Source organism: Suricata suricatta, chromosome 9, assembly GCF_006229205.1.
Source record: "Suricata suricatta isolate VVHF042 chromosome 9, meerkat_22Aug2017_6uvM2_HiC, whole genome shotgun sequence".
In the NCBI taxonomy this organism is placed as follows: domain Eukaryota; kingdom Metazoa; phylum Chordata; class Mammalia; order Carnivora; family Herpestidae; genus Suricata; species Suricata suricatta.
Genome location: NC_043708.1, coordinates 76038443 through 76061079, shown reverse-complemented (window position 1 = coordinate 76061079; position 22637 = coordinate 76038443). Strand labels below are relative to the sequence as shown.

The 22637-nt window shown below is 37.0% G+C and overlaps 1 protein-coding gene across 2 annotated transcripts in view; it reads left to right on the top strand.

Moving 5' to 3' along the window:
- The window catches only part of DPH6 (diphthamine biosynthesis 6), a 271479-nt gene that overhangs the window by 214204 nt on the left and 34638 nt on the right, over positions 1-22637 (top strand). The window lies entirely within an intron of this gene.

The following is a 22637-nucleotide window of genomic DNA, read 5'->3' as shown; positions in this document are numbered from 1 at the left end:
GTAATTTCCAGAAGGATGTAAGATGGAAATCTTGGGGGACAACAAAGATCTGGAGGCAACTTCAAAATGGCTCCTGCAAGAACCTAGTGCTGGGTAAGGAAGTCGCCACCATTACAGTTCTGTAAGTGTCTGAGGGAGCAAAGTGTACCTGGGAAGGAAAAGGTGCTTTGGGGGTAGAGTGGGGAGGGGAGAATGAGAAACAGAAGAGAGAAAGTAGCATTGCAACATTCTGAAGCAGGGAAGCACTTGACCATATTTGAGGTAGACCCAGGAGCTGGGGCATTGGGGGAGTGTTGAGCATACCTCAGGCAGTTATTTGGGAAAGGCAGAGCTAGTCATAATTGGAGCCAACGACTTAAGTAGCTAGGATGTGAGGCTCTCTTCCAACTGAGTGTGACTTAGAGTCTGGAGGCTGCAATGCCAGAGGCTTTATGGGAGCTGTGCTCTTCCCTTGTGCTACGGTGTGTCACCCAAAACAAATATCATAAGACAGCAAACACAGAGTCAGGTCATCTTGGACAAAAGTCATAACAAAGTTGAAGAATCACCTCTAGGGAAGAGTTCATTCTGTCTCCATTTTAATTTTGTACCAGTCAAGAATACCCCCACATTCCTTTCACGCCCACCCTTCTGTGCATTTACAGTGCATACTCGTCACTTGTCTTGTTAAAACCTGCTTGTGAGAAGTGATTTTTTTTCCTTCCTGGATCATCATTCAATAGCAGAGGAGGACACCTCTGAGCAATCACCCAGTTTTATCTTTCTGTCACAAAAGAATTCTGTGATTCACCTCTTGCAACTGTGTTAACTCCTTCAGGTCAAGAGGCCACTGGCGGGGGGGTTTGGAGGAAGTAACTTACTAACTGGTGCCCTTATGGCCAGAAAGGCTTAACACACAAAAGAGAGAAACCCAGGTTTCATTTCTCCTCTTCAGAGTGTGGAAAACAATTAGGATTAATTATGTGTTTTTATGTGGAAGTGATGATATGAATTTCAATGGCATATAGGACAAGGAGATAAGCCTATTTTTCAAGGGAAATAGTTCCGGTTTAGGTCCATTATAGCTACACAAATGTCATTTTGAGGTATGAGAAGGAGATAACTAAATTATTCATATTATAATTTTATTTGTATTCTATTCTTTATTTTTCCTGTAAAATGTCCCTATTTGTTATTAAAACTAGCATGTTTTGTAAAGAGATTTATGTTAATTACACAGAAAGATGCTTTAGTCAGAATAGCAAATTCTGTAGTGAATTTCAAGGTTTTTTAATGTGTGATCTCTATGGTGCAGAATATTTCTTACTAATGGTTCATGCCATCTATATATCTAGTGATCTTTGAACCCCATGTTCATTATTATGGTTATGGCCGTACCCAAATGGCAACATATTATTAAAATATGAGACCCTGATTGAAGAAACTAGGGATAATTATGCTTACAAAGAAAAACAAACCTTCTAGGAGTTTTGAGAAGACAAAATAATACCTTTAAAATGTTATGCTCAAAGTAAACACATTATGACAGATGACAAATGCCAGATTTTCAAACCAAGAGGGAGAAAGACTGAACACAGTATCAAAGGCCATTTCAAAAAAAGTTGTCCACTTCAAACTTTGCTTTATTTTTTAAATAGGAAGTTTCTAGAAATTTTTTTATAAATTTGGAATTTTTTATTATCCTAATGAATAAATATAAAATCATTTTTATTTCTGCAAACTGAAGTTTTACCAATGGGTAGTATCACAGCTAACTTTGTACTATTAACTTCTAGCCCAATAGGTCTGTTTCTGAGTAATGAAATCTAGATGCCTGAAAAAATCATAAAAATCAGTCCCTGTCACCAGCTGAACCAGTTTCATTATCATATTAGTCCTAAAAGTTCAGGGGGAAAATTACAGATCAGCGGATCTTATATCAACATGTAGAAATATCATGTCTCACAACAGAGACCCAGACTTGGAGGGCTGATCTTAAGCAAGATGTCGTACAGACTGACCAAGAGTTGATCAATGGTCTATTGAACTTCTCTATAGAAGAGCATATACTCATTATGGTTAAGACCAGGTAGACAATTTATATTAGTATGTTTAAATGTAATAATAGCTTAATACTGCCAGCTATTTGAAAAGTGTATTTACTTTTTGAATACAATTATAAGGAATATAATTTTTAGCACAGTGACCTTTTTGTCTAAATATATTTTTTATCAAAAAATTATTTATGAAAATGTGTTTTGGGATTGCATGAACGTTATTTTTTCTTTCCTTTTTTAAAAAAATTTTTATTTTATTTAGGTTAGTCAACATATGTGTGATTTCAGGAGTGGAATTCAGTGATTCATCACTTACATGCAACACCCAGGGCTCAACACAACAAGTGCCCTCCTTACTACCCATCACCCATTTAGCCCATCCCCCACACACCTCCCTCCCTCACCCTCAGTTTGTTCTGTATATTTAAGAGTCTCTAGTTGTTAGTTTTCCCCTCTTGTCTCCCCACCCGCCACTTTCCCATATGTTCATCTGTTTTGTTTCTTAAATCCATGAACATTTAGATGTTTGTACTGACAATTCTTTTAACACAAATACTCCTTTTAGTGCTCAGAAGGAGCACTTTCCTTTTCCTGAGAAAGGAAAAAAAGTGTTTGTATGAGAAAGCAAGAAATCTGATAATTAACCAAGTTTAGGGAAAGCAGTGGCACTGGCTAAGGCAAGAAAAAAAGAGTGAGCAAAGAGCATTGAAAAAAATTCCAAATAGAACAGCAGTATGTGAGATGGGAAATAAAGAAGTGAATTCCATCTCAGAAGTCAAGGAAAAAATAAGACACAGAAAAATAATGTATATATCATACAAAGTTACCACCCGACAATGTGATTCCCATTAATCTCTACCCAAACACCTTTCTTCGTATCTCCTTGGTCATTTGTAAGCAGGCAAGGCTGAGCTTTCTGCCATAAGCCCTAAGGTATTATAACATCAGCTTTTGTAGCTGAGATGCTAGACGTAAATCCTGGAAAAACGGGAGAGGTTGCAAACATGAATAAATTATAAGAAAACTTATGCCATTTATCTTCTATTAAGTCAGTTTTTCCTTCATAAGAATATCTTATCCAAATAAGCAGAAAATAAGAAAGAAGAACTAAAAATTAACAAACTGCAGTGTCTAGACACAAAAACAATTTGAGAGTGATACTATGGAGTTTTATCATAACATAAAAATCTGTATGTTGAGCTGTGTTACAATATCATATTTCCCTTGTTACTGTTTATCTGGATTGCTAACCAGTATTAAATACATCTTCCTAGTCATTGATGATCATCAGGTTGTAAGCTACAATGTAGGGTTTTATTTTAAATTACTATCAAATTGTAAGAACCAGAAAAGTGGCAGCAAAGTGATTTTCTGTAATGCTCCTGCTTTCACTTCTTTGAAGATTAGGCAAATTTTCTGCTAATGGTTTTGGAGCCAGCCATAAGTAAGCAACTTCCCTTATTGCCTGTGCATAACTTACATGATAGACATTGTTTTCTCTTAGACAAAGTTGACTTAGGAACTCTTAACAGTAACTCCATGAGAATGGAATACATTTATTTATTTTTTTCTTCCTAAAACCCATTGTAATTAATTAATTGGGATTATATGCACCACCAAAAAAAAAAAAAGAAGAAAAGAAAAAGAAACTGTATCACATATACCAAAAGCGAAAAACCCCCTAACCTTTTAGTAACAAACACTACAGCATGCACAAAGGGCGGATGCATTAAGTGGCAGAAGGAGGGACGGAAGTGGATAATTATTTGTAGCAATGCTTTTACTGTTGTTTGAATGAGACAGACTCACAGTGGCAGCAGTCATTTTGCTGAATCAAAGTCCATGTTAGTCACATTATACACTGCCACAAAAGGTTGTTAAGGCTGGTATTAGCATATACCACTGAGGACATTGGAAGGACTCGATCTGTCACACTAAATCGCCTTCTTGCCCTCAACCATTGAAGTCTCCAGCTCCTCTGACATGTTCTTTCATTAATGGCCTGGCCTTGACAACTGATCCTAATTGCCTCTGAACCGCACTTCATGTATTATTGGTGTCTGCCTGCCCTGCTTCATGTCAACAAGCCACAGCAAGCACAGGGTGTGCCCAGTGCCTCTGCTGAAGCCATGCTCGCATTGTCGTACTCCTCTGAGGGGCTCGGGCCTCCCTGGGAGCAGAGTAGAAAGCTAAAGATCTTCCTGTCTCTTCTTAGTGATACTTTAATGTCGATTTGTGCTGTGTACTTATGAAGCTTATATGAGGACTCACTAAAACATTAAACCAATTATGCAGTGTTCCAGTAAAGCACAAATATAAATGCTGACTTAATTTGCCCTTCTTTTAGTAACGAGTGAAATGTATGTTTATTGTAAAAATCCTTTCTCAACTTTAGATAGTATAGGTTAAGTTCCTCTCTCCTGGATTACAAATAACAATTTCAATTTGATGTATGATAATGACAAAAAAAATAAGATCTATGATATCGTGTAGCGCACACGTGAAGCACACAGCAGACCAGAATTCCCTGAAAGTAAATTATTAGAGGTTTAAATAGACTATTTTACTCCTTTCACTTATCAACAGATTTATACTTGCTGCATTCTCTAGAAGTAGTTAAAAATAGTTAATAATAATTTTAATGCATTACATGTATTTAAAAATCTTTATTTTGTTCTGACATTTCAGAAGACACTCATAAAAGGACAAAACACTTTAGATATTTTTTATTTAGTATTTTATGAGTGATTTGCTTACAACAAAATATTTTAAAATCTAAAACATAACAACATTAGAAATGTTCAAGGTATTTGTTGCTGGTTTTTTTTCTTTTTGGAAGTATCTCTGAGATTTAAAATTTATCTCATTCCTGTGACAATTTTTTACAAGCACATCTCCAAACAATAATACAAGATTCTTTCAATCTTTTCATCCTTTTTTATTTATTGAAGGCAGTTTTCTGGTGAGCCTTTTAAGCATGCAAGTTCTACCCGTGATCATAAAAAATAAATCATAGTAGCTCTTCAGTGCTAGGTATCATTTAGCCTAATCTAGACAGTGACATTTGGGCCACTAACAGCATAATCATGGTTATTGCTACAAATTGCTTCGTGTTTGAGTTTTAATGTTATAAGTAAATTATGCCACCAGATAAAATATACGTTTCTTTGGGAATTAAACATGTTTATTTCAGCAATGTGGCCATAGAATAGCACGTAGACTTTAGGCTTCTTTCATGTAGTAATACTGCCACCTTCTGAAGCACAGAAGGATTATCCTCAAGGTTAGCTGTTCAGACTTCGCAGGTGGCCATTTGCAGTGATCCAGTAGCAAAAACCTTCCGGTCAAAAAAAAGCATTCATGTCTGTCTGGTTGTTAGCATATCGATGATACGTTTGGTCTTCACTCTTCGTTTTAAATAGCTGAAAATGAATATGGATATCCAGCAGTCAGTAGAAATACAGTTTCCTCTTTCCGTTTTACCACAAATGCCTTTTATTTTCTGGACTTGAGCACCATCTTGGTTGGTGATGTGTAGTTTCCTGTCAGACAGCTCAGCCGATGTGAAGTTAAATCTGGTATGGAAGTTACACAGCACGAAAGGTTGCCTGGCAGAAGTGGGGCAGTGGTGGCCACAGCTGGGATTGTGCGAAGGCAATGGCGAATGTGGCTTTCCTATCATTCAATCAGACAGTATGCCCTTCAGCAGAACAGCGGCCCCTCCTGATTCTTCAGAATTAGTGAGATTAGCATGAAGCACATAATGCAGGATGATGGAATTTGTCATAATTTGCATTGTCCTGGAAAAATGTGGGTTGATAGAGCGATGCATCTTGGAGCATGTCATGTCCCACGGGCAGGTCACAGAGGAAGCTTGGCAGAAATAATTTTGTGATATGTGCATCAGTTGCAAATGCTTCATAAACAATTTGTCAAAATAAAATAAAACAAATAGGAAGAGGTTAGGAAGGAGGAGAAAGTAGGGTCATTGCACAAGAATCTCAAAAAATCAAATATGCCATCCTCTGGTATCGCATTTTCAGAGAGTAAAATGAAAATACATAGAATGAATGACTTCATACTCCTTTTGGTTTTAAATGCCCAAAGACTTACTAGTAAGTCATTCCTTTTACCATGGTCTAAAGTCAAATTCTGGAAAATACATGTGTGTTTCTGCAAAGTTTGTGTATGGAAGCCCCTTATAGAAATTATCAAATACAGCCACATTAGGAAAGGTTCTCTGAGAGATTGCTTCTGAACTCGATAATGTTTCCCAACTGCAGATAGGAAAGGATAATCGGCATGTAGTTGACAAAACAAACATGACAGTGTTACTTATCTGCAGCAGCATTTCTGGAAATGGGCATGTAGAATTCAGACAGGCAAGGAGAGCATGCTTATTAGCATAGCGTTCCAAGAATGAAAGGTCCAATGTCAAGAATTGTCCATGGTTTATTTATAGAGCTCCTGACAGTCATGCCGCTGCCTTTGATATTTAGGAATTTCTTTTACCCAAGAACATTATAACTAGTGCTTGCAGGTTATGTTATTTATCATTTCAATATCTGCTTCCACTTCACAAAGACATTTTGCAATGTCTCCTTTATTTGTCTTTCTTTATACATTTCAAACAAAAGATTAATGCTGGCAGTTCAGTAACATTGATCTTTTATGACAGTTGAACATTTGTGGGTTGAGGGTCTAATAAGAAAAAAAATTAAAGAATTTAAGGAAAATGAAAAAAAAATCACTTGTGAGGATCAGGCTCACTACAATGCTAGATAGGAAGAATACTCATTTTCTCAGATGGTTATAATTGTAGAATTAGGTTTTATGAAAACTAAAATTACCTTCGGGCACAGCTCAACGTGAATAAATCTTTCAACACCCAGTATCTGGAAACATGATACACATGAAACTAATAATGCCCTACAATTACAAGAGGATCAAGAAGAACTGTGTGAAGTTTTTTAAAAAATTTGTTATTTATTGAGTTCTATAAACATGAAAGTGACTCCAAATAATTGTTAGTTCAGAGCATTTTAAATCATTTTTTGTTTGTAAAATAATGGCCTTCTATACAAGCCTCATATGTTTTATAACTTGCCCTCCTGTCTGTAGTCTTCAGAACTGATTGCTTTCAAACAAATTGTTTTGTTAATCAGAGATAATAACTACTTTATAGTGCCAATTGTCAAAAACTAGGTTTTTTATGAACATCATTTCCCTAATATATCATCTCTTGACTCATAAGAAGATTGTTTTAATGAAGCCTGTTTGCTCAGTTTTAACATTTCAGCCAAATTTCAGGATTGTGGCTATTAAGTGATATCCTGTACAATATTTGTTGCATTAAGAGTTGAGACTGTAAAAAAAAAAAATTGGGATCGTAGACTCCATTTTTATTGTCTATGCCACATTTTAATTATTTTCTTTCCATTGTCTTATTTTTTGATGGCTACCACTGTGGGAAAAAAAGGCACCTGTTGCTTCTGTGAAATTTCTTTCCTTGTAGGAAAATGTCTGCAGTGCCAGATAGTTTGTCTAGAACCTTTTTAGTATTTTCTTCTAAATGGCAAAGTACTCTTAGATGATCTTCAGGGAAGAAACCAGCCAGCAACCATTTCTTAGCTTTCCTTACAGAAGATTATGACAAGAAAAACGTGTCAAAAAAGTATACACCTTCCCACCCACGTCCCCGATATTTTCATAAAGTAAGTTTAATTTGTATTTTTCATAGAAGGTTTGCTAAATTAAATAAAAAGAATAATGTAGTCATGTAGAGTAATGGAGTAGATAGATCCATGTCTGCAGTGTCATTAACCTTTATCATTCAGTCGCTCTAATGACCACTAACCTAGCAAGGCTAGCTTAACTCTTAATGTCTTATGAACTGTTTATTCAGCCATTTGTTTACTCAGTCAGTATATACTACTACTGTTTATGGAGCCTCTTCTGTGTCCCATGAAGTATGCTTTGCAAGAGTTTATTTCCCAAAGGGATAAAGAGTGAAATGAGCAGAGAAGGCCCAATCAGTGAATTTAATCAAGAGGTATTTATTGGGCAAAGCACCTCATCCAGAGTTAATGGCATTGCCACTCTGTGAATGAGCCTCAGAAAATGAAGAGGTAGCTAAAGAAATTAGCTTATTAACGTGGTATCATCACATCTGGACTGGATTCAGTTCTTGGTGCTTGCCTGGAAAACTCATTACATTATCAAAGTACCCGGTAATCATCATGTTAACAGAAGGGTATCTGATCTGTGGTTCTTTGTCCCTCTACTTTGTGATGCAACCCAGATCACCAATTTATTTGAGAATAAAGCGGTATAATTTTTTTTTGCCCAGTACAGGTAACTTGAGGAAGCAAATCATACTTGTTTTCCATTCTGCTTTCACTAACCTATCTTCTTTAATAAGCTTGTTGTCTCAAAGATTATTAGTGGTGTTTGGATGCTTTATTATTATTTTGGCCAAACGTTAATAGCTGTCTCTATTAACTCTATCATTTTATAGTTGTTCTTTAGGTTTCTCTATGGTGGGCAAGTAGTCTCAAGAAAGACAATCAAAGAAAATCATGACTGAGTCAACCAAGAATGTCATCGAGCCAATATAGCTTAATAATGAATGTACCATAGAGATATTTTTTGTAGATATTTCAGGGTAGACAGGTAACTTTCCTGAGTACATGAGAATGTTAGCTACACATTCTCCACAGAATTTAATGCTAAATATTTCTTTTTTTTTAAATCTTTATTTAGCTATTTTGAGTGAGAGGGAGGGGAGAAAAAGAGAGAGAAAGAGAGAGAGAGAGAGAGAGAGAGAGAGAGAGAGAGAGAAAGGGGCAGAGAGAGAGAGAATCCCAAGTAAGCTATCCACTATTGGCATGGAGCCCAATGCCAGGCTCCACCTCATGATAATGAGATCATGACCTGAGCTGAAACCAAGAGTGGGGCACTTAACTAACTGAGCCACCCAGGCACCCCTAGATATTTATTTCTAAATATACAGGAAACAGATTAAGTAATTAATTAATGTTTATTGTAATGTCTAATTTAAAATTATTTTAAAGAAAAATATTTACTTACTAATAAATTCTTTGAAAAGGTGTAGGAAATGGAAAATAAAAAGAAATCAAGGCAAAGAATGCCATATACTTCTTTCAAATAGTTTTCTTTTTCCCCATCAGGGGAGATGTCTCTAATATGTTTCAATGTACATACATTTTGGAAATTCACCCATGTATTTTCCTTTTATATCTGTCATAGTTTTGCTTCTTTTAATACAAAAATCATTGTACTTATTTCTGTCTCAAACTTGCCATGTGGGTCCTGAAGTCCTTTCACCAGGACAGTAGAGAAAAGGTGCCCTTCCTTCACTCACTTTTCTTTATATATATACCTTATTGTCAAATTGGTTTCTATATAACACCCAGTGCTCTGCCCCACAGGTGCCCCTCTCCATGACCATCACCCCTCTCCCTCCTTCTCTTCCCCCTTTAGCCCTCAGTTCGTTTTCAGTATTCCAGAGTCTTTCATGATTTGGTTCCCTCCCTCTCCCTAACCTTTTTTCCCCCTTTCCTTCCCCATGTCCTCTGTTAGGTTTCTCCTGTTAGACCTATGAGCGAAAACCTATGGTATCTGTCCTTTTCCGCCTGACTTCTTTCAGTTAGCATGACACCCTCAAAGTCCATCCACGTTGCTACAAATGGCCAGATTTCATTCTTTCTCATTGCCATGTAGTACTCCATTATATATATATACCACATCTTCTTGATCCACTCATCAGGTGATGGACATTTAGGCTCTTTCCATGATTTGGCTATTGTTGACAGTGCTGCTTTGAACATTGGGGTACATGTGCTCCTATGCATCAGCATTCCAGTATCCCTTGGGTAAATCCCCAGCAGTGCTATTTCTGGGTCATAAGGGAGTTCTATTGATAGTTTTTTGAGGAACCTCCACACTGTTTTCCAGAGCGGCTGTACCAGTTTACATTCCCACTTAATTTGTTCATTTTAGCCACTCTGACTGGTGTGAGGTGGTATCTCAGTGTGGTTTTGATTTGTATTTCCCTAATGATGAGTGATGCTGAGCATCATTTCATGTGTTTGTTGGCCATCTGGATGTCCTCTTTGGAGAAGTGCCTTTTCATGTCTTCTGCCCATTTCTTCACTGTATTATTCATTTTTCGATTTACCCACTCTTCTAACCTCACTTGTCTCTCCCCGACCAAAAATATTACAGCCTACTGACTGTTATAAAATAATTTATATACTATATGTATAATTTATGTTAGAAAACATTTCTGAAGTGATAAAATAAATAAATAGAACAATAAGTTCTCTCATTTTGCTTCTCTTCATTAATTTTTAAACCACTATTTTTATTGCCCAGAAAATTTTTGCAGTCTGTTAGTCCTTGATGTAGACAGGGCTCCTTGGAGAATTTCAGGGTAAGAATTTAGCCAAATGATAGTCATTTTAACTTAGGGTAAAAAAAAAGATCACTTCATTTCCTTCACACACATGGTAATTTTATTCCACACAGATGATTCAGAGGATTTTTTTCTTGCATATATTACATGGTACATATATTAATTGTAAATATGTGGTATGGTCATCCTGGGCTCATAGAGTGAGATGTCATCAGGCTTTCAAAGTTTCTGAAAGTGTGTGACAGTTAATGAATGAGAAAAGATGACAAAAGAGAAAAGGCCACTGGTCTGACCGTGGAAGATGATCAGATCACACTTAAAATGGAAAGCTTTCCTGTTGACAGAAGTGTGCCCAGAAAAGAAATTGTGTTTCTGTTGTCCTGTTGGCCCCTTGAAACTGGATTAAAACTAGTAGATTCTAAAATTTATGCATGATAGGGGTGCCTGGGTGGCTCCGTCACTTAAGCATCGGACTTCGGCTCAGGTCATGATCTCGAGGTCCATGGGTTCAAGGCCTTCATCAGGCTCTGTGCTGCCAGCTCAGAGCCTGGAGCCTGCTTTGGACTCTGTGTCTTCCTCTCTGTCTGCTCCTCCCCCATTTATGCTTTGTCTCTCTCTTACTCTCAAAAATAAATTTAAAAATAAAGTTAAAAATCAATAAAATTAAATTAAATTTATGCATGATGAAAGAATAAAACATCTGAAATGACCACAACAAAGACATACAGAGCCAAAAGAATCACTAATGTAACTCTTAGAGAACCAGTTCTCCCCACCATTAATTTATATCTCTGTGGCATAAATCTTATATAGGGAGCATCTAAACTGCTTTCCAGGGCATTCACAACTTGTCTAAGACCATGTGTTCACTATCTGCTCAATGAATAAAGGTAAATCATCTTTCTTGCTAGAAATGGTGGCCATTGTTTTTACTTTAGGTTGAAAGTGTTGTGGTGTTGATGATGGGAGTCTATAGGGTCTTTCGCTGGAGTTGGAGGGCGTAGAAGGACCACAGAAGTAACGAGTCATTAGGAGCACCAAGAGAAGTGGAGAGAGCTGGTAACAGGAAGGCATAAAGCTCTTATCTGGCCAGGAAGGGGAGCTAATATGACAGAGTCAAGGTCCAGGAAAAGATGGCATTCCCTTTCAAGACCATATTATTACTATACGAGAACACCCAAAGAGTGAATGAGAACAGTCAGCAAAGATGAAGAAGCTTGGCTCCACAGAATAAGAGACCATTTGTAAAAGCAAGTTAGTTTAGACCTAATTAAACAAAACAAAACAAAAAAACCAAACAAACAACTGGTCATAGGTCAGGGGCAAAGCCATAAAGACTGTATATTCTTTATGCTAAACCGCATTTATCATTTAATCTTCACAGCCACCCTTTTAGATGAATATGGTTATCCCTATTTTCAAGTATGGAAACTGAACTTCAGAGAGGTTTTGTAGCTTTTCCAGAAGCACACAGCTAGTGCCTTGTGGAATAGGCTATGAACCTCAATTCTACCTGACTTCAAACTATGTTCTTTTCAGCCATTGTTTTTCAAGTTTGGGAAAGAAGGAACCCAGTAAAAAGATTAAAACTAAGCTCCTTTAAAACCTATGGGCAGAAACTGAATCATGTCTTAGGAGCAAGAAAAGCAGGATAAGATCTGGAATATTAGTTTTTTAAGTGAAGAAAACAGAAGGATCAAGGATTATCTTGGAAAAGGAAGGACTAATAAGACAAGTTGAATATTATTATACTCTTGAATATAAGCATCTTAGAAAAATATTATTAGCTGAAGACAATATACAAGGGACTGAATTTAAGTGAAAACAAGGAAACTGGCCCACAACAAAAAAGCAATTTGTTGCATGTGAGAATTTCTGGACTGGCGGGTATGGAAAGCTTGACATAGGTTACCTGATATGTCTACAGTAGATGTCTCTGTGGCACATTTTTCCTTAAGGTGTATCGGCTCTCGGCAATTCTTTGCTTGGAATGTTTGCCTGACACACGCAAAATAATCAGTCAGCGTTTTAGGAACGAACCCATGACTGACTGAATGAGTGCTTTTCTCAACTAGACTGGAAATTCATGAATGCCTTTCTAAAAGCGATGATACCTAAAAGAGTGGACCAGGTTTTTGGTAAGAATGGATATTGAGAGATCATGACTTTGTGAAAAGCCATAGAAAATAAAATGAGTTCGCTGCCTTCCAGCAGCCTGCTCAGGTCAAAAGGCATGTCTACTCTTGGTCAGTTTAAGTGACAATGAAAAATGTATTATTGGCACATGCTTTCTCAATTAAAAAAAATTATCTGGGGTCAAAATATGTCTCAGCATATTTAAATAACATTTAAGTAATAGTTTCCAAGCAATGTCTTTCTTGAGCCTTTCGTTTTATGAGCTATTTGGGGAAATATACCTAATAATTTTGTTTTAGAATAGTTGATTAAAGTTTTAAAAGGAAGCACTGATGAAATTCACCCTTGAGATCTCCTATAAACAAGAGTTTGCTTGAGGGAGCAAGACTTTAGATACCCTTTTGATTTTTACAGGATAGTTCACTCAGAATTGTAAATGAAGTGGTGCTAAAGGACAGACAGGCAATTATCTGTCTATTTTAATATTACATTTGAAGAGGCTTTCATCAGTAGAAGGCATAGAATCATCTGCCTGACAAAGATCTAGAAGAGCTAAAAAACTAGCTAGAATCCTGAGAGAATTTGAACTTTTAAAAACTAATTCTATGCAATGATAGTTATGGGTAACATTGAGGGAATTCATAGGGCTAGCATCCTCACTGAACATAATAAAAAAGAGAAAAATAATTTTTTTATCTTACGTGTTTAACAGTGCTTTAGATTGCTTTAGATTTATTAAATCATCTAGATACTGAATTTGACATTTGTACCTTTAATATGTTTAAGACACATTGGTAAATAGTTCTCTGTATTGTGAATACTTAATATAGAATAATCCACATTTTGGATTCAGATTATTACTCTTGAGCCTGGTGTGTAGCACTGTGACATGCCCAGCACACACAACTGTGTGCTGTCTTCTCGGGGATCCGTGCATTCTCTCTCTCCATCTTTTCAAAGTCTAGCCATTTTTAAGTTCCAGCTTAAATCTCATCTCCTTCATGGTACTTTCATCCCAGCCATGGCTACAAATGATTTTCATCTCCATTAACATCCAATATCATTTATTGGTAAAACTCTGGTTATCAATTACAGAAACACTACGATTGGTGATGATGATGTTGCACTATCTCCCAGAACCTCAAAGTAGGAACTGGCTATCCCTCAGAAAGTCATTAGAACTATAAGCAGGAACTAAAATCTGAACAATAATGATGGCAAAGATTTATGTCATGTTTACGTTGTCTGCTCAGGCCGCCATAGCAAAATATCAGAGACGGAGTGGCTTAAACAACAGAAATTTATTTCTCGCAGTTCTGGAAGCTGGAAGGTCAAGATCTTGGTGTCAGCCAATTTGGTTCCTCGTGAGGTCTCCCTTTCTGGCTTGCCGACCACTGCCTTCTCACTGTGTCCTCATGTCCACATGGCCTTTCCTCAGTGCACGTACTGCAAGGGAGAGAGCAACCTCTGTCTCTTCCTCTTTTTGCAAAGCCATCAATTCTGTCAGACTAGGACTCCACACTTATGGTCCCATTTAACCTTAATTACCTACTAAAGCTTTAATTCCACATATAGTCCAGTGGGGGTTAAGGCTTCAATATATGAATTTGGGAAGAATACAAGTCAGTATATAGCATCGTGCTTCCTAGATGTCAGGCCTTAGTATAAGCACTCGTATATGTAAGTTATTTAATGCACAATGGATCCTATAAAGCAGGTACCGTTTATCACCATTTCATAGATGAGGAAAAGAAAGCAGAAAAAAGCTTAAGTAAGGTGCCCAGCATCACATAGCTTATAAACGATGAAGTCAAGTTGAAACACAGCTGTCTGTGTCATGGAGTCCATGCCCTTGAACACTGAGCAAAACTGCCCTTCTAGAAGCAAACAGGACTCCCTCTGTCGTCTGTGCTTCTGTCTCACCATTTGCTCTATCTTGTGGCGTAGCTTTCTCTGCTCCTTCAGTCCACACAGCAGAACACGGTCCAGAGCTTCCATGTTACAATTCTTCCTGTCCCCATCCCATATGCCCAAGCAAGGGACTTCTATTACCAATGGGGATCTGCTTTGCCCTGCATAGTACTTAACAATCTTGATGAAAAGAGTGAATGATCATTGCATATTACTCTGACTCTTATATGTGATGTATCACTAGGAACAGCCAAAACGAATGGATCATATGCTCCTTGCATTTGCTCATCTCCCCTGAAATGGCACCTTGATCCAGATGCCTTTCTTGGAACAAGTTTAATTATTGAGGGTGTTTTCATCAGATGTTTGTTTTATCTTCTTGCTTAAGGAAATATATGCAAAGAGTATGCTTTTTTTCCTGCTTTACTTCAAATTATAAAAAGAAAGGTACTCAACAAAAAAAGAAAAACCAGGAAGGATGAGTAATGCTTATTTTTTGGTTTAACTCATTGGACCTCTATTTTTTTAAAAAGTCTATTCATTTTGAGAGAGAGAGAGAGAGAGAGAGAGAGAGAGAGAGAGAGAATCCCAAGCAAGCTCTGCACTGTCAGATGTCCAACAGACCTCTATTTAAATCTCTCTATTCCTTGGGCACCTGGGAGGCTCAGTCGGTTAAACGTCCAACTTTGGCTCTGGTCATGATCTCATGGTTTGTGAGTTTGAGCCCCGCATCAGTCTCTGTGCTGGCAGCTTGGAGCCTGGAGCCTGCTTCAGATTCTGTGTTTCTCTCTCTCTGCCCCTCCCCTGCTCACACTCTGTCTCTCTCTCTCAAAAATAAATAAACTTTAAAAAATAAATAAATACAAATAAACCTCTCTAATTTTAAGGGAATTATCTGCAGTTTTGGTTGCCTGGAGGTTTTGTGGGAATAGGGTTAGTCTCATAATGTGAAGAAGCTTGCCTGGACTGACCGTTTTGTAGAGAAGCCTCATGTTTGGCTGCCAGTGGTTTCATAGACATGTTATGCCCTACTTAACTTAAACTCCTCTCCATCTGACTAGACCAGTAACTAAAGAACAAGGTATTTATAGGTATAGAGGCTTCACTTCAACTCCCACTTCTGCCATTTTATAAGTGATGTGACCTTTGGCAAGTTACTAACTTCCCTGAGTCTGTTTACTAAGATACAAAGTGGAATGATCCTTACGTCATAACACTGCTATGCAAATTAAATGAAAATGTATCCTGGTATCTTGTCTGTGTTAGAAGCTCATAAGTATTCTCTTGTTTCCCAGTCTCTTTATTAAGAAAATATGACCATAATAAAAATATGTGGTAAACTGGAACCTTCTAGGAAGTTGCCATTCCCTACATATACAAGAGCAGCTTGAAGGAACACTTAGTACTTCAGGATATCAAAGGGTATTGAAGAAATAGCTTAGACTTCCTAGATGGCTTTAAAGAAATAAAATAAAATTTCTGCTTTTGTGGACCAATGTATTAATTAACCCCAAAATCTTTTTTTAATGTTTATTCATTTTTGAGAGAGAGACTACACACGAGTGGGGTAGAGGCAGAAAGAGGGGTACAGAAGATCTGAAGCCAGCTCTGTGCTGACAGCAGAGAACCTAATGAGGGGCTCAAACTCTCAAACCGCAAAATCATGATCTGAGCCGGAGTTGAATGTTTAACCAACTGAGCCACTCAGGTGCCCCAAGCCCAAAATCATATATAGAAATAACTATTGAACTATAACTAACTTTATTATCGGTATATTATGACTTGAGGTACAATTTGTGAAGGCTGGAGGAAATTTCTAACACTTAGCCTTGCATACTTCTGACCAATATTTGGGAACTAAAGCCCTGATGTTTTTGTTTGTCTTTGAAATGTTCTTACCTTTAATTTACTATACAAAGTAACAGAATAGCTAACAAGATTAGAACTGGATGCATTCTGTCCACAATATCATTTCTCTGAAAATGACTTCCCACTGCAACATAGCACAGACTGAGGACTGTTGCAAGTCCATTTCCATTGTTTCTTTTTATTTCCCATTTCTCACTTTCCTTATTGATGCCAATGAATATCATTCTTTCAGTTGTTGACATATACAAGCTCCAACTTTATGGATTGCATTTTGTCTTTCAGTCAACATTCTTAAGAGTTTAGAAGCTTAGCCTTAGCAATGTAAAAAAAAAAAAAAAAAAAAAAAATATATATATATATATATATATATATATATATATAGAAAATGAGGTCCTAAAATGCACTGAAATAAGTTACTGATTGAAACTTCTCATAAGTCAAAACATCTTATAGAGAGAATTTATGTAATCCCTGTTGTGTTCAGAGATTTCAGGAATTACATAAATTCTCCCTATTCCTATAGTTTTAGGCAGACCCTATAATCAGATTTTATTTTATTTTAGGAACAATCAATACATAATACATTTGGGAGAGTTCATAAGACACCAGTGGGGGAGGAGGGGATTATAGGTCTTAAGGAATTAAAATCACTTAACTTAGAAAGGAATAGCTTAAAAAACAATTAATAGTCTTCAAACATATGAAAGGATTTATACAGATAGTCCTCATGAGGTGGTTTCTACTTTTACAGGTTACTCAGAATGAGTCTGAATAGCAGCAAAGAAATTGGGGATTAAAATTAAAGTTACTTTAAATGCTCCATCAATATAAGTATTTGCTCAGAGATTTATATAAACAAAATGGTAGTTTTTGTGTTGATCACATCCATCTTGACATTTTTTTTTTTTTTTTGAGTTATCTCTGTACTCAGTGTTGGGCTCGAACTCACAGCCCCAAGATCAGGAGTCACATGCTCTACCGATGGAGCCAACCAGGTGCACCATCTCAACATTATTTTACATGTAACCTATGTAGTATTCCTTATTCATTCCTTTTGTCTAGTGGCCTTTCCTGGCTCTCCTCCTACCTTGTCAGCCTTGCATTTTCTATCTTTTCCTCCACAAGTGCCCTCACCAAGGTTACTTCCACAAAGCCCAATTCCTGGCACTTTGTTCTTTCCTAGACCATTTATTCATTTTTTTTACGCCGTCTGGTAATTAGCCTGTCTGTCCTTGTGGTTCTGTAGCATGACTTGGTTTATGATCTCCTGCCTTCTAACCTTATGTTTCAAAAAAAATGGATGGTATTAGAAGATATCCTGTAGTCATTTCATCTTCACTAAGTTTTTTCTACATCCCTCTTTCAAAAAAAGAAAAATGAAAAAAGTAGACTCTCCCCCGTGTTCTCTTTAGTGCTTTAAAATCACTAATCTTTCAGGCTTTCCAAAAGGGAGCCCTCAAGTCACCTTTGAATATTTCATCATCACTTCTGCATTTGAATTTGTCACCATGTCCTGTCATTTTTTTCCTTAATAATGCCGCTCAGATCTGTCTTTCATCATGTTTCCTACCACTTGCATCAACTGGGATTGTTATCTATCTGGTCTACCTATTTCCATCTCCCTCCTTCCTAATTCTTTCTGCAGACATGGCCACAACACTGTTTTATTACTGTTACTTTATTGTTCAAAATCCTTTCGGTTCTTTTAATATATTGTGTCAAGTTCAAATCATTTTGCCTGCTTCCCATTAGACCATAATGGTAGCATGAGGATCCCATTAGAAGAGCCTTGGGCTAAAAGAGCCAGGAGTTCCCATATCCTGTCCTGCCCTGCAGCCCTTGTCCTAGTGAGGTTCTCAAGGGAGATAAATACACAAAGAGCAATGGCAAATGAGAATATGAATTATATGTAGTATTAGCAGGGTGTCTGAAACCTTCAGATTATTCCAGAAAACTGATGAGCAATTTGAGGTTTAGGCCTAAACACAACCCCCCCATCCTGGAAAGGCCAGATAGTGCCATAAACAAATCACCAAGTCTGAGATAATAAGAACTCCTGGGAAGCTAAGTGCTGGTAGGATTGGGGAAGACAGAGACAGACAGACTGAGAGACAGGCAATAAGTAGGTAAGAATAAGTAAGTCCCTGCCTTGAGAAGGGCTTATCTCTCAGCCTGATGGGTGAGAAAGTAACCGCAGCAGCAGCAGAACGAGAACTAGTTGACCCAAGAAGTCCTTAACCCTTTTACAGATCTAGTTCCCAGGGTAGGAGAGAAGCAAGAAAGAGGATCTATCCTTGCATGTGACATTTTGGCACCCAGAGAAAAGGGGCCCCGTCCAGGTCAAGGCACTTGGCCCAGTTTGATCGCAGCCCTTCCCTGCCTGCTAACCACAGCTTATGAGGAGGCTCTTTGGAAGTGAGAAGGGCCCATGGCAATCTTATCTTCCACTGCTCTCAGTTTTGTTTTGTTTTTCACTGCATTTTATACTGTCTGTGCACATTTCCGCTTCCTGGATTGCAACATTTCCTTTGTCTCATCTTTCATTTATTCAAATGTTCACATTCTTTCAAGACCAGTTTATGGCTGATCTCTTCATTGAAATCATCTTTTATTGCTCCCTACAGTGATTATAACTTCCTCTGAATATCTGTGGTTTTTATAATCATTTCTACCCAGTTTGGCACTTAACTGTTCTCTAATCATTTTATCTATCTTAGTAAACTCCTTGAATGCATGAACAATGTCTTTCTGTTCTTTCACGCAAAGCTCCTGGTATAATATCTATTTCATTGTAGAAATACAGAGTTAGGAAGGACAATGGAGAACAATTATAAGGGATTATCAGCCTTTTAAATATTATCTTTTTGATTTTCAAGTCATGTGTATATGGTACTGTTAAATACAATTGTAACAAAAGTATGTAGCCTGCTCTACTGCCTTTAGATACCAACAAGGAATAATATTCAAAATATTAGCAGTCATTATTGAACAGGCACTAACCAATCAGAATGGATTCGGACTGGCACAGTACCAAATTTTTATTAACTGATTGAAAGTGCCTCCTCCAGCTAGTTCGAAACAAAAACTAGAAGTTTAATTTCCACTTTTCCAGGAATTAACAATTGGTCTGTAGCCATATTTCATATATCCTAACTGATTTTTTGTGAGATCTACCTGTAAAACCAATACAAGCCAATCAAGCTATTCTAATACTTAGTCTAATCATGCTTTCTTCTCCCCCCTCCTGCTACCATAGCTCTCCTGCATATATGTATTATAGAATGATTGCCCTATTCCATACACTGTCTGTTTCAAACTTTTGTGGACCTGTAAGCATCATATGTGGAATGTCATGGTCCACAGAATATAATCAGCACCTCTGTTGGCTATGCCCATATATAGGCAGTTGGTGCAAGAGCCAGCACCACCAAATAGTAGCCCAAGCCTTTTAGGACATCACGAAGTCCTTTCACATTACTTAGGATGGAGAAATTACTTTGGGCCTAGGAGTTTTCATATTATACGTCCTTTTACAAAAATATATTCCCTCTGCGTGTTCTGAAGTACTAGTATTCAGAGCCAACCAGTTGAAACGGTAAACAAGGTTATTTGACTGTAGAAGTAGCCATTTATCATCTCCACCATTAGTGAGGCAATTTAGGTATTATGCTACATCTGGCCAGTTACACTTCAGTGTGGCTTCAAAATACTGGTAATGCCACAGCTCTCATATGACAGCAATATAAAAGAGAAACCGTGTTGTTGTTGTTGTTTTTAATTTGTCAATTTGCTTCTTCTTCTTTTTTTTTTTTTGGTTTGTTTTCCAAATTGGTTCCATATTTTACCTGTCAAGTAGTGAAAATTAGTATTTCGAAACTGAAGTCTAACAGATTATCAGGATAAGCGTGTGTATTTTTAAAGACAATAGATAAGTCCCAATCCAAAAGTAAAAGCTATGTAATTTAAACAACAACAACAACAAAAAAAAAAACCAGAGAGATGATAAGCGTGTGTATTTTTAAAGACAATAGATAAGTCCCAATCCAAAAGTAAAAGCTATGTAATTTAAACAACAACAACAACAACAAAAACCAGAGAGATGTCTTGCTGGGTGCTAACACCTTCAGAAGCTATTATCACAGTATAGCAGAGAAGGACTATCTTGCAGATGGAGAGAGTAATGTTAAGATTCCCACCAGACCTTGTCCTTCTATGCCTTTTCCCCTCATGCAAAGGAATCTGTCAGATCTTATTCCTTTCTTTGAAGAAATGCCTAAAGACTGTCACTTCAGTCTGGCTACACTTAGGCATCATGTGGAAGATTGTGGATGCCTTCAAGAAAAAGAGACACATTCTGAAAAATGAAATTTAATTTAAGGATTATCAAAAGGAAGTTTTTTGGCTTTCTTATGGCTAAGTTGAAAGTTTATTCTTTTTTCATTATAATGGTTTCTTACATTTGTATTGTGCTCTTTCCTTTTTATAGAATTTTAGGATTAAATATCTCTTCTGATTCTCATTATAGTCTACATTTAATTTAAAGTATTTTACCATCTTTACAGTTCAAAACAGTAATGTTATTTTGTGTTTGCTGGCCCCTACAACCTGGAGCTTATATCTAATTCTTTTTCTAGTAGACATGATGGATTTGTTTTCACTGTGTGGATTACAAATAGCATGGCCCAATCTGGTAGGGCATAATTATTTATCTCAGTAATAATTATGAACATTAGAGTATAATATACTTCCATTCAAGGATTTCTGAATGTCTAGGAAGATTTTCCACATCCTGCTTTTCATGCTATAATCTTTCTCAGCCAATAGAGGCCAAATAGCTCATCAGTGAGGTTTTCCCTGATTCTCAACAATGTCAGATTCTCTGCCTTTTTGCTCCCTGAACACCTTGCACACTGTGTTGACATTGCATTGGAGATTCCATTTCAGTCTTGACTGTGTCCTGTTTATCTCTGTTTCTCAGTACCCCGCTCAGCAAATGCTCGTTGTATGAATGCAAGAACAGATGAATATGCGTGTTGTGCTTTGTTGTATTAAACTGAAACCTCAATTAAAGGCCATTCCACATGGCTACTGTTCAGTTCCTACCCACTAAGTTTGAAGGTAGGTTCAGCAGCATGAGTGGGAAATTCAGGAGCTACTTTAGTATATTAACTACAATTAAAATTAAAATAGTAAGCCCTTTTGTTTTTCAAACAATACTTGTAAACCTGTAGTTCCAGAAGAGAGATCTAAGAACCAAAGAGAGTCTATTATAGTTTATGCATGACCATAAGATAATATGAAAGAGATATTAAAATGCTGGGTCAGATGAGAGTAGAAACTTTAAATGCCATTTTGAACAAAGTTTGGAGAATATTGAAGGAGAAGAATGGCATTGCCAGTGGTAGAAAAAAGAAATATTCAGTGAAATGAATGCCAAATGGAATCTAATTTCAATGGAGCAGAGAGTAATGAAGAAAACAAACAAAACTTTACTCTTTATTTTCATAAAGCACTCAAAAAACAATGCATAAATTATTGAAATAGATTTTGCTGCTTGCTCTCAAGTAGAAAAGAGAACTTGTGACATTTGAGAAATACTTATTTTAATACTTGGGTCCTTCCTTTTATCCTGAATTTTCAAATGCGGCTTGATTTATATGAGTGAAAATCAATGGACTAGGGGGAAAAGCCATTAATAAAATAAACTGTTATGTTCCATTGAAAACATTTTCTTGGCAATATCCTCTTAAAAATTTAGAGACAATATGGAGGAATCTTTCTAGAGCTAATTTATACCTATAATATTCCCAGGTACGATAGTCTTACTGGGGGGTTGAGAAGACCAATGAGATGTTTGTCTGAGAACTCTAGACGAAATGCCATATATGTAGATAGAGTATTATTAGTTAGTGTGATAAACTTGTAAACAAATATTTTCCTTAGTTATCAGAAGTAGTGAGTTCAAATCCACTGAGATGTCTTTCTTCATTAGAAAATTTCTATGTCTTGGGGAGCCTGCGTGGCTCAGTCGGTTAAGTGTCTGACTTCAGCTCAGGTCATGATGTCATGGTTCATGAGTTTGAGCCCCGCGTCGGGCTGTGTGCTGACAGTTCAGAGCCTGAAGCCTGTTTCTGATTCTGTGTCTCCCTCATTCTCTACCCCTCTCCCACTCAGGTGCTCTCTCTCACTCTCTCTCTCTCTCTCAACAAATTAATACACATTTAAAAAAAAAAAGAAAAATTCTATGG